Source organism: Aulonocara sp. 'chitande type north' Nkhata Bay, linkage group LG20 (genome assembly GCF_057382095.1).
Source record: "Aulonocara sp. 'chitande type north' Nkhata Bay isolate Kocher_YH1m ecotype deep benthic linkage group LG20, A_spYH_male_GT1.1, whole genome shotgun sequence".
Classification (NCBI taxonomy): Eukaryota; Metazoa; Chordata; class Actinopteri; order Cichliformes; family Cichlidae; genus Aulonocara; species Aulonocara sp. 'chitande type north' Nkhata Bay.
Genome location: NC_141363.1, coordinates 9,998,032 through 10,009,732, shown reverse-complemented (window position 1 = coordinate 10,009,732; position 11,701 = coordinate 9,998,032). Strand labels below are relative to the sequence as shown.

General features: G+C 47.2%; 1 non-coding gene across 1 annotated transcript; it reads left to right on the top strand.

Annotated features, from left to right (window-relative positions):
• The first annotated feature begins 10,278 nt into the window (after nucleotides 1–10,278).
• Nucleotides 10,279–10,384, top strand: LOC147305181 (U6 spliceosomal RNA). The gene has a single exon (XR_015126756.1). It is a non-coding gene; the product is annotated as a U6 spliceosomal RNA (small nuclear RNA).
• The last annotated feature ends 1,317 nt before the right edge of the window (nucleotides 10,385–11,701 follow it).

Here is an 11,701-nt window from a genome sequence, read left to right as displayed (position 1 = left end):
ACAGCTAGTTCTCTCCCATCATGCCTTGGGACATGTGCTGCTATTTAGATGTTCTTGTTTTATTGTTTATGGTTACACTACTTTTAACTGTTATCTTGAATGTTGTGTTTGTACTGCGGTTCAAAGTCACTTACAGTTATTGTTTTATAGAATGAATGCAACCATAAGTGAGTTCTGTTATGCTGTTAATGACCCTCAAAGCACAGTGTAGCATCAGCAAGTGTTGTAATAAAGAGCTCCCCCTACCAGCTTGGGGTTGAATAACAAGCTCAATCTCTCTCTGTGAGCTTCTTTGTAAAGATTACTCTGCATGCCACATTGGTGTCAGAAGTGGGATTCCAAGAGCATGGCCACTATTCTGAAAGAGGAAGAGGAGCTGAGGAAGATTGAGGAGCTTATCACTCGCCTGGAAGCGGTGAATGGAGCACGATCGAAGAAGCGGGGAGAGCCCCGGGCAGCAGCAAGCCAGCCAGGGGAAGATCTGTGGGGCTTACCAGATGGCGCCTCACACCCCCGCCCACTGGGGAGCTGTCGGAGCCGCCAAGGCATGCTGCAGGCTCCAAGACCACAAGCAACCAGCCAGCCTCCACTCATGGTGATGCCTGGGAGCAGCACACCCTCACTGATGGCAGCCGAGGGGGACAACGCCAACTGTCTCCAGGACCAAGTGCAGCCGCCGCTGCCATCAGGGGCTCCTGTTCGGGGGAGCATGAAGCTGCCACGCTATAATGGGGAGGCACCTCCAGAGACCTACCTTATCCAGGTACAGATGGCTGCTCAGCTAAACGGATGGTCAACAGAGGAAACAGCTGTCCAAGTCGCCCTCGCCTTGGAAGGCAGGGCCCTGCAGATCCTCACAGATCTTCAGCCAGAAGAGCGTTTAAGTTGGCCTGCTGTTGCCAGAGCAATGCAGAGCAGGTTTGGTCTCCGCACACATGCAGATGATGCCCAAGATAAACTTGCTAGCCACCCACGGAGACAAGAGGAGAGTCTGGGTGCCTATGCTGCCGACCTACGTCTTTATGCATGTAGAGGGTACCCTGCTTTTGATGCTGCAGCACAAGAAGAGCTTGCCCTCCAGGCTTTTGTCCGGGGTCTCCAGCCAAAACGACTACAAGAGCACATCCGTCTGCATGCACCAGAAACCCTGGCGGCAGCTCTAACTGAGGCCGAAAGAGTGGAGCATGTGCTCAGCCCAGGTGCACGCAGCCCTGGCATAAGTCACCAAGTGCGCCAAACGGACTACGAAAGGAGCGACAAGGAGGAGGAGGCCTGCCAAACCACCAACACACCACCCTGGCGACCTCGGCGAGGGAATAGACGAGCAGGAGGCCAATCCAGGGGTAACTGCCATCGGTGCGGAGAACCAGGCCACATCGCACGCTACTGTCCAGCACCAAGCCCACAAAGCCTGGCACCCCAGCTCCCTTTAAACTAAGGCGGGGTGGCACAACGGAGGAACTGCCCCCTGCCACCACTCTGTCCTCCGAATCACACTTGCGGGTTGGCCGGCTCGGCCAGACACGGGGACTGTATCTGGACTGTGACCTTGCCGGCACCACCTGTAGAGCCCTGATAGACACTGGATCCACGCTTTCCTTGGTACAGGCTGGAGTCTTCCCTGGTACTGATGGCCCAATACCGCAGGGTTGGCAGCCTACTCAGCTCCACATCACCACAGTCACGGGGGAGCGTGCCAAAGTTAAGGGGGAAAGATCCCTCCCGGTGACTGTTGCTAACTGCACCGTGGACCACCAGTTCTGGCTAACCAGCATCCAGGACCAATGCATCATTGGCCTGGACCTGCTAGCCAAATGGAAGGCCACAGTGGACGTGTCCCGAGCAATCCTTTATCTGGGCACGGAGGCTGTGAAGCTCCACACCACAGAGGAAGTTCCGCTGCCTGCCTCCACTTTTTCAGCCAGCGTCAGGAAGCCCGAGGACCCGTTGCCGCTGGCGGGGGAAGGGGCCTCCCCTTCACCAGCGGTACCGCAACTGTCTGCAGAGACCAAGCAAGCTGTCGAGGACCTATACCAGAGGAGCTGCGAGGGTCTCCAGGCTGATCAGCGACGGCAGCTGCGGGAGATACTTGACTTGTTTGCCGACATCTTTGCAGCCAAGGATGAGGACTGCATGCAAACCAGCCTGGTACAACATGACATTGACACTGGGGATGCACGGCCCATCCGCCTCCGCCCTCGTCGCCTTCCCCTTGCCAAGCGTGCCGCAGCAGAGCAGAAGATCAGGGAAATGGCAGAGGCGGGCATCATCGAACCCTCAAACAGCCCCTGGGCAGCCCCGGCTGTACTGGTTCGGAAAAAGGATGGTACCTGGCGGTTTTGTGTCGACTATCGTCTACTCAACAGCATCACATGCAAGGACTCCTACCCATTGCCCCGGATTGACGATGCCCTCGACGACATTGCTGGGTCCTGCTGGTTCAGTTCCCTCGATTTGCGCAGTGGCTACTGGCAGGTGGAGCTGACGCCAGAGGCCCGCCCAAAGACTGCTTTCTCCATTGGCCAGGGACTGTGGCAGTTTAAGGTGATGCCCTTCGGCCTCTGCAATGCCCCAGCCACATTCGAGCGCCTAATGGAGAGGGTTCTGGCTGACATCCCCCGCGACCGCTGTGTGGTCTACCTGGATGACCTCCTCGTTCACGCGACAGACTTCGAGAAAGCCTTGGCTAACCTGACTGCTGTTTTCCATGCTATCCGCCAGGCTGGCCTTCGCCTCCACCCCAAAAAGTGCCACCTCTTCCGAAAGGAGACGACCTTCTTGGGTCACGTTGTGAGCGGAGCAGGGGTTTCCACTGACCCTGCGAAGGTGGCCGCTGTGAAAGACTGGCCCATTCCGGGCAACACTGCTGAGTTGCGGAGCTTCCTTGGCCTGGCATCATACTACCGACGTTTCGTCAAGGACTTTGCTACCATTGCAAGCCCCCTGCACTGGCTCACACAGAAGGGCCGGGAGTTCCATTGGAGTGAGGACAGTGCCGTGGCATTTGATCGGCTCCGATCTGCACTGGTTGAGGCACCGGTGCTAGCCTACACAGACCTGCAGCTCCCTTTTGTTGTGGACACTGATGCCAGCAACACAGGGGTGGGGGCTGTACTGTCGCAGGAAGGCCCTGAGGGGGAGCGGGTCATCTCCTACTACAGCCATTCTCTCAGCAGACCGGAGAGGAACTATTGTGTCACCCGTCGAGAGCTGCTGGCCATCATCCTGGGTCTCCGCCATTTCAGACCCTACCTCTACGGGAAGAAGTTCCTCCTGCGCACAGACCATGCGTTCCTCACTTGGCTGCTCAGCTTTAAAGAACCGGAGGGACAGCTAGCCCGGTGGTTGGAGATGTTGCAAGATTACCACTTTGAGGTTCGTCACCGGGCGGGACGTCTCCACACCAATGCAGATGCCCTTTCCCGACGCCCTTGTGAGGAAAAACAGTGCAGGTACTGCCAACGCTTGGAGGACCGGGAGGGCATGACTTCAGTGATCGCGTCACCACAGGGCGGCCCTGAGAATGACTCTGTTCCTGGTGGGCATTGTAGCAGTCTTCAGGTCCAGTCCGCCGCAGGGGATACTGAGGGTCTGGAGGCCATGGATCCCCAACAGCTGCAACACGACCAGAACCAAGACACTGCCCTTTCCCGGGTTCAGTGTTGGACTGGAGCCGGTCAGAGACCATCATGGCCAGAGGTATCTGCACTGGACCTCGAGACCAAGGCTCTCTACTCCCAATGGGCCAACCTCACAAACCGAAATGGCCTCCTCTATCGCCGCTGGCAGGCTCCCGGGGGTCACCGTGAGGTCTTCCAGCTCGTGGTACCTCAACAGTTGCGGTCCAGGGTGCTCCAGCTGGTCCATGGTGCAGCGGGGGCAGGACACTTTGGAGTTACCAAGACTCTGCGGCGACTTCGGTCTCGGTTCTACTGGCCCGGGTGACGCCAGGACGTAGAGCTCCATGTCCATCGGTGCGATGCCTGCACGGCTCAGAAAGGGCCTTCCCAACGCTCTCATGCCCCCTTGCAGCAGTATCAGGTGGGGGCTCCCATGGAGCGGGTTGGTGTGGACATCCTGGGACCCTCCCCCACCACTGACCAGGGGAACCGCTACGTCCTGGTTGCCATGGACTACTTCACTAAGTGGCCTGAGGCCTATGCAGTCCCTGACCAGAGTGCTGTTACCACTGCTGAGCGTCTGGTCAACGAGATGTTCTGCCGGTTCGGGGTACCAGAGGAACTGCACAGCGACCAGGGCCGGAATTTTGAGGCTGCGGTGTTCAAGGAGGTCTGTCAGCGGCTGGGTATCAGGAAGACCCGGATGACGCCACTGCACCCCCAAAGCGATGGGTTGGTGGAACGCTTCAATCGCACCCTGGCCACCCAGCTTGCTATCCTGACCTCCCGCCAGCAGCGTGACTGGGATCAACACCTTCCCCTGGTCCTAATGGCCTACCGTTCTGCAGTCCAGGAATCTACTAAGTGCACTCCAGCGGCCTTGATGTTCGGTCATGAGCTTCGTACCCCAGTGGACTTGGTGTTTGGATCCCCTCCCGAGCAGGAAGTGTGCGGGGACCCCGGGTTGGACTACCTCCACAACCTCCTCGCCTGGCTCCGAGAGGTGCATCAGTTGACCAGGCAGGCTCTCCAAGATGCGGGCTCCCGGCAGAAGCGAGCTTATGATACCCGCTGCAAGGGGGAAGGACTTTCTCCCGGTCAGCATGTGTGGGTCTACAGCCCGGAGAGGAAAAAAGGGCTTTCTCCCAAACTGATGAGCCAGTGGGTTGGACCCTGCACTGTTCTTGAGAGGCTGTCCGACGTGGTCTACAGGGTGCGGCTGGTCAAACGGAACAGGGTGGTCGTACTCCATCGTGATCGCCTGGCACCCTATCAGCCCTTGAGTCCATCCAGGGAGGCGTCAGGGTCCCAGCTTCAACTGCAGGCCCCCAACCTGGCCTCAGAGGCAGCTGGGGGACCCACGGAACGTCCTCAACGAAGCCGTCGCCTTCCCCAACACCTCAGAGACTTTGCTATGGACATGCCGGTTGCTGGGGACAGCTAACCACTCAGGTGGGGGCTGTGTGGCGTGTTGGGGGAACAGCTAGTTCTCTCCCATCATGCCTTGGGACATGTGCTGCTATTTAGATGTTCTTGTTTTATTGTTTATGGTTACACTACTTTTAACTGTTATCTTGAATGTTGTGTTTGTACTGCGGTTCAAAGTCACTTACAGTTATTGTTTTATAGAATGAATGCAACCATAAGTGAGTTCTGTTATGCTGTTAATGACCCTCAAAGCACAGTGTAGCATCAGCAAGTGTTGTAATAAAGAGCTCCCCCTACCAGCTTGGGGTTGAATAACAAGCTCAATCTCTCTCTGTGAGCTTCTTTGTAAAGATTCCTCTGCATGCCACAATATCATGTATATCTTAATAATATCAGTGATGAACACTTATTTACAGCTATGCATGACAACACATTTACAGTGACCCAAAAGTAACACTGCACTAAAAATTGTTTGGTATTTCCAAATAATGTACACATTACCTTGTCGAGCTCTTTGCTGACATCACTGGTTTAGTCCAATCATCTTTCTGCCCGCCTTCTTCAGGCTAATCAACCTCTGCTCCCCTTACTCTGAATCCCATTGCTCATCTGTCACTCTGCCTTGCAAACGCCTTGGTGCAACCCACCTCCTCCTCTTCTCCGCCTCTCCCATGTTACTCAGCCTCCATCCAAGCCTCCATCTTCATCTTCACCACCAGTGTGTAGACTACATCCGGACACCGCTGGGATTCCCTTCTGCTGAGGTCTCTGATCAGTTCTCAAAGTCTAATCGCCAAATAGCTTAATTGAATTCTGTATATCAATAAATCATGTTCAGTTCCTTTTAATGATCTCTCCTCATTGAATCATAATTTGTAAAGATTTGAATGTTTTAAAAATAATTCCCTAAAGTTAAATAGACCTTGATAATTCTCGTACAATTGGCAGTTTATATAGTAGGTTTCACCCAGATTGGGAGATTAGGAGGAGTTATGGAATAAACATACATAGCTATGCAACAGTCATTACAATAAGATTCTCTATTGCTTTTCTTTTTTTTTGTAGTGAACAAAGCGACCTTCAGATAGTGTGGTCACTTTTAATCTGTCTGATTGTGACAGATACAAATAATGTAGCTTTCACAAGGCTCTTTAGAGCTTCATACTGCCCCCTTCTAGAAATCTTCAGTCTAGCCATAATTTGCAAATATAATCCTCTCTACTTCTGCTACTTTAGCTATAATGTTGCCACTGTTGCAGTCTTACTCTAAGTTTGTTCTGTACGTTACCTGAATTTTCACTAAAATTGGAAATATTTGACCTTTTGGACAAAAGCCTTAACATGTCAATGTCAAAAAAAATGTGTTCATACAGGATTGCTGTTTCTTTCTAAAAAATTTACACAAAAGTATGAGAAAGTTTCGATCCCACTGTACCTGTGATAAGAAATATTAGCCAGTATAATAGTCTGCTGGACTTCTTATCACAGTTTCAATATCTGATTTTCTTTTTCTTTTTTTTTTGATGAGCTCACATAAAACAGAAACCCACATATAAAAATGGGAAAGAAATGAAAATGAAAAAAAAAAAAAAATTACTGTATTCAAAACAATAAAACCCGCACACGATAAAAAGTAGGGAAACCAGATATTACTGATATACATCTGTTTTCTTTGGGTGGTACTGGTAACGCTGATAACTCCGAAATATCCTATTCAAATAAGCCTGATTCACATGGCTTAGAGCAGGACGGGAGCTGTGAAACACACTCTATGGATTTAGATACTTATGGTGGCAGAACTGTTTTTGTTTCTGGGGCTTTGATTTTTCACATTGCTCCATGCTGTTACATTATTTTGTAAAAATCGTGACAGGACTGATAGGACAGAAAGAGGGCAACTGAACCTTAGAATAAATAAACCTACCAAAAAAAAGAAAGAAATAATTTTTAGAATGAGTGGCATTCATTTTTAATGCACGGCCAGGCAAATTTTAAAAGTGGAACAAATCTCTCTCTAAAAAACACACACACACTTTCCATGCCCGTGACATCAACTGTAATCAAACCGCAAACATGCATCATTCAGCGTACTGCTCAGGAACAGATATAAATCTGTAGTGTTGACATCTTCACTCTAGCATTTCAGCGTACTGAAGAAAAAAAATGATGACATAGGAATCAAAACAAATTGATGTGCTCCTAATCTGCATATTGATTGGGAACTTCATCAGGCATCTCTAATGAGCACACAAAAAACAGACTTTGAAGACGAGATTAGTAATTATGATGAAGTTGCCATTCAGAATGATATGCAGCTCTTCAAATCAAGATCCCCATACATTTAAACATAATCAATTATGATGTTTCTCCTTCAGATCTACAAGAGAGACCGCTCGCTGCAGATGTTTATGAGGTGGATGTTTTGAAGCTAATTTTAACTTTAGCAAGTCATGTTTCTAACTAGACTAGTTAGAGGACAGAGATCCTGTATGTAAGTAAAGGATATTATTTATTGATGTGCAGGAGATTGACTAAGCTAACCAAAGCATGTAGGCAACAGTTGAAACAGGAATCCAGATGCTTGGCGATAGAAAAAACGATCATCTCAAATCAGAAGGTTTTTCTGCTCAACTGTCTCGGATTTGCACAAAGATTTTTATGGTCCAACATATTTAATGATTGCTGAGCCTCACAGCAAGAAGGTCCTGAGTTCAATTCGACCATCAGGTGAGGGTCTTTCTGTGTGGCGTTTGCATGTTCTCCCCGGGTACTCCAGCTTCCTCCCACAGTCCAAAGACATGCAGTTAGTGGGGATAGGTTAAATGGAAACGCTAAATTGCACATGGGTGTAAATGTGAGAGTGAATGGTTGTCTCTGTCTATGTGTTAGCCCTGCGACAGACTGACCTGTCCAGGGTGTATCCTGCCTCTCGCCCTAAGACAGCTGGGATAAGCTTCAGCGCCCCGCGTGATCCTGAAAAGGATAGGTGGATGGATGGATATCAAATAGTTTTCAAGATGTTTTGTTTGAAAAATGGCCTGTACACCCACTTTCAGGCTTTATTTTGTCTTGCACGTTGAATCTGAGGCAGTCTTTGAACACAAATATCAAAAACTAAAAAAGATAAAAGCCTCAAATTTTCAGGTTTTTCTTACCATCAACATGAATCAGGTTCTGTAATTTGAGACAGAGACATCCAGAAATATCTGAATGTTGATTAGTTAAAATACAAAGTAAACATCCAGCACTCCTGCTATATTTGCCCCCACAAAATTTCTACTGAAAACTTCTATTACAAAAAAACTAAACATTGCAAAAGATCACTGGTGGTAAATATCATATTGTTAAATTTCACTGCAAAATAAAGCATGAGTAGTATTTGATATATACAAAACTTAAATTTCACAGCAATCTTTCTACAAGTCCAAACTTTGGACCATAGAATTTTTATGCAAATAAGACGTGTTTAGTAGAGTTAGGGGCGGCTGATGGACACTTCAGATCAAACTTTCTACAAAAGGACGAGATGAAGCTGGAAAAGAAGATGACTGCATGGTTGAAAATCAAAATGTCAATAGGAATGAAGTTTCAAGAACCAGAGTGGTAAGGTCTTCAGACTAGAACCTTAGTCAACTTAAATTTAAAGTCAGCATGAAGCTACCACCTTCTTATCGCTATGGTGAATAGTTTTGATCTGTTTGTGATCCAAAAACGTCACCCTTGCCAGAGGCAAGAATATGAGTTTCACGTCAATCTGTTGAACTTATCCTCCAGGGTCCAACGATGTGTGTACAGTATTTCATGGTCATTAATGACATGCTTGTTAGGCTTTTTCACTTCAGAGAGAAGCAGTGTTCTGAGCCCACATACATTGCCATCTCTAGAGCTGGTTAAAAACAGTGCCAAAATATCCCCATTGCATCATAAAGTCAACAAAGAGAATAAAGTAAAAAACAAAACAAACTCTGACTACCCATTTTGACAAATCCCTCGTCTCTGGGGTATTCTGCCTGACAGATTGTGCTATTTTTTTTGAGAATTACAGGATTTCATCAATGCAGTGTTTGTTTAGTGTGGCCTCAGTTCCCCCGTGAGTTGTAATCCCATACCTATGAAAGCATTCTTCTCTTCCTTGGGCATATGTGTCCCCTGGTGTCCCCAAGTCAACCACGACTGCAGCAAAGCAATTAAGTGCTGCTCTGGAGTCCCATCCCACTTGACTCTTAGTCAGCATTTTCACTTAGCACGCTGTCTCCCTCTCCAACCAAAAAAGTTTCAGCGTTAAAGCATTCTGCTTACACTTGACAATCAAGCCTCTTACAGCACCGAGGGGGGCCACCAGTGCCATGACATCCTGATAATAACCTGTGTTGTCCAGCCTCACAACATGAATGACCACCACATATTTAAATGCTCAGCTTCAGTCTGTTTCCTGAAATTGCCACTGACTGCATTTAACAACATGCAATGACAGCGTATAGCGTAAAGAACAAAATACAAATAAAAATCCATAACAAATGAAAAAGTCGTGGTAATTGGACAATGACTGTTTTCTGCAGTTACAACCAGTAATATGAAGAGATGGATCTTTGTCACCAGCTACATTTTGTAAGTGCTGCTGAGCTGTGTTTATCCTCGTGGATAATGATGACATCATAGTCTAGCATATATGCAGCTCTCCAATTTTTGTCACTTTTTCAGTGAAGTGTTTGATTACTTGAAGTCTGAACAAGATGAGGAGCTGCACTTGATACAATGAATGCATACAGCTCTTGGTTTCTTCCTTCTTTTGTTGTTTAAGAAATTGAAGACTACTCTGTCCTTGCTTTTTAAGTATGACTATAAAGACAGGTGACAATTGAATGGAAATTCCAATAGAATAAGGTGTTGGGTCACTTTGTGCTGTGAAAACAGCTTCAATGTGCTGCTCTTCTTCTTCTTCGTCTTCATCTTCGTCTTCGTCTTCTTCTCCTCCTCCTCCTCACCCTAGCAACCTCCTCTGTTACACCAGCCCTGTGAATGTAATCCTTCATTACATCCATGAATCTTCACTGTGGTCTTCCTCTTTTCCTCATTCCTGGAAGCTCAAACTCCCAGCAAAAATCTCAGCATCCTAAGCTCCTAAAGTCTGTTGAATACTACTGAAAAAGCCATACTGCAGCCATACCACACATCATTCACATAATGTTTATGCTTGTCAAACCATTCAGTGACGCCTCATGCACTATGGATGTTACTTCGGTAGCACATATACTAAAATTGGAACGATACAGAGAAGATTAGCATGGCCCCTGCGCAAGGATGACACGCAAATTCGTGAAGGGTTCACACCGATCAGAATGTGCTGGGTATCCGGAACAGCTTTGTATTACTGTGATCTTTCCATGTCAGAGGGTGTGTTTACCCACACCACGCCAGCAAAGCACCCTTAAAAACGAGGCACCTACTTTTACCACTATAGGGGTGAAGGTTTCAGCCCTGCATGTCTTCAGGCCTATTAGATAACAGAATTAGATTGGAATTGGTTTCAGAGTCTTTTTGAGTTAGAAGTCCTTTTTAAAACCATTTTGTGAAGAAATAAAATTAAATAAACATCCATTATCAGTTCATAGGCTTTTTGTATCTTTTTAATCTTTATCTGCTGTGTACTGAGCTGTTTCCTTTAAAGCTGTTTATCGTCCATCATTTGATGCTTTCATCCGTTTCTTGCTCATTAGCAGTACATCCTTGTTTATGTTATACAAGACGTGTTTTATGTTTGTCTCAGTGCAAAAATCGGCAGCTACATTAAAGCCCTTTGGCTCAGCTCTTTAGCTGATCTGTACTGGTGGCGTGTTAACCTCAGACTGCCAAACAAACACTTCAGATGTGTGCGGATATTGAAAGGAGCAGAGACACTGCAACTTCTGCAATTTGTTCAGACATGCACAAAGAATTTTTTATGCTTATTATATGCCTGTGGATGGAATGCTAATTTCACAGACAGAGGTAGAAGAGGCAAAGGTGACCACAGCTAAACACTGCTATAATTAAACATATCAGGGGTGGCTGAATGGCACTTAGTGTAAAAAGCTGGGAGTGATGACAGTGTATTGTATGCATTTTACTGTATCCTAACAAATGCGTTCATATTTAACTTAAAATGTGATTTTTATCTGCGTTCTTGAGGACTATGAATATTAGATTAAGAGTAAAATGTAAGAGAAACGTGATATATTTCTGTCCAAAGTCTGCAAAATCTATCTGCCTGCAACTTTAAAATATGATGCTTGCTGTTTAATCCATGCAAAGATTTTACCGAGATCACATTTGAGAGTTGGTTAGGGCCCAGCCAGTGAGAGAATGGTAAATGGACTGGTACTTTTCTACACTAATGGAGCACTCAAAGCACCTTTTTATTACAAACCTCATTCACCTGATCACACACACACACATACACACACATTCATACAAGTGTTTTTTTCTATACTTCAGAACACTATCTAACATTCGTGCTTACACTCATGGGGGACGCATGGGGAGCAACTCTGGGTTCAGTATGTTGCCCATGGATGCATTCGTATGCAGACTGGAGTGCTGTGCGATTTGGGTATTGATCTGATACCAAGTAAATGCAAGGCCAGTATTTCAGGTAGTAATACTTTTAACTTTTA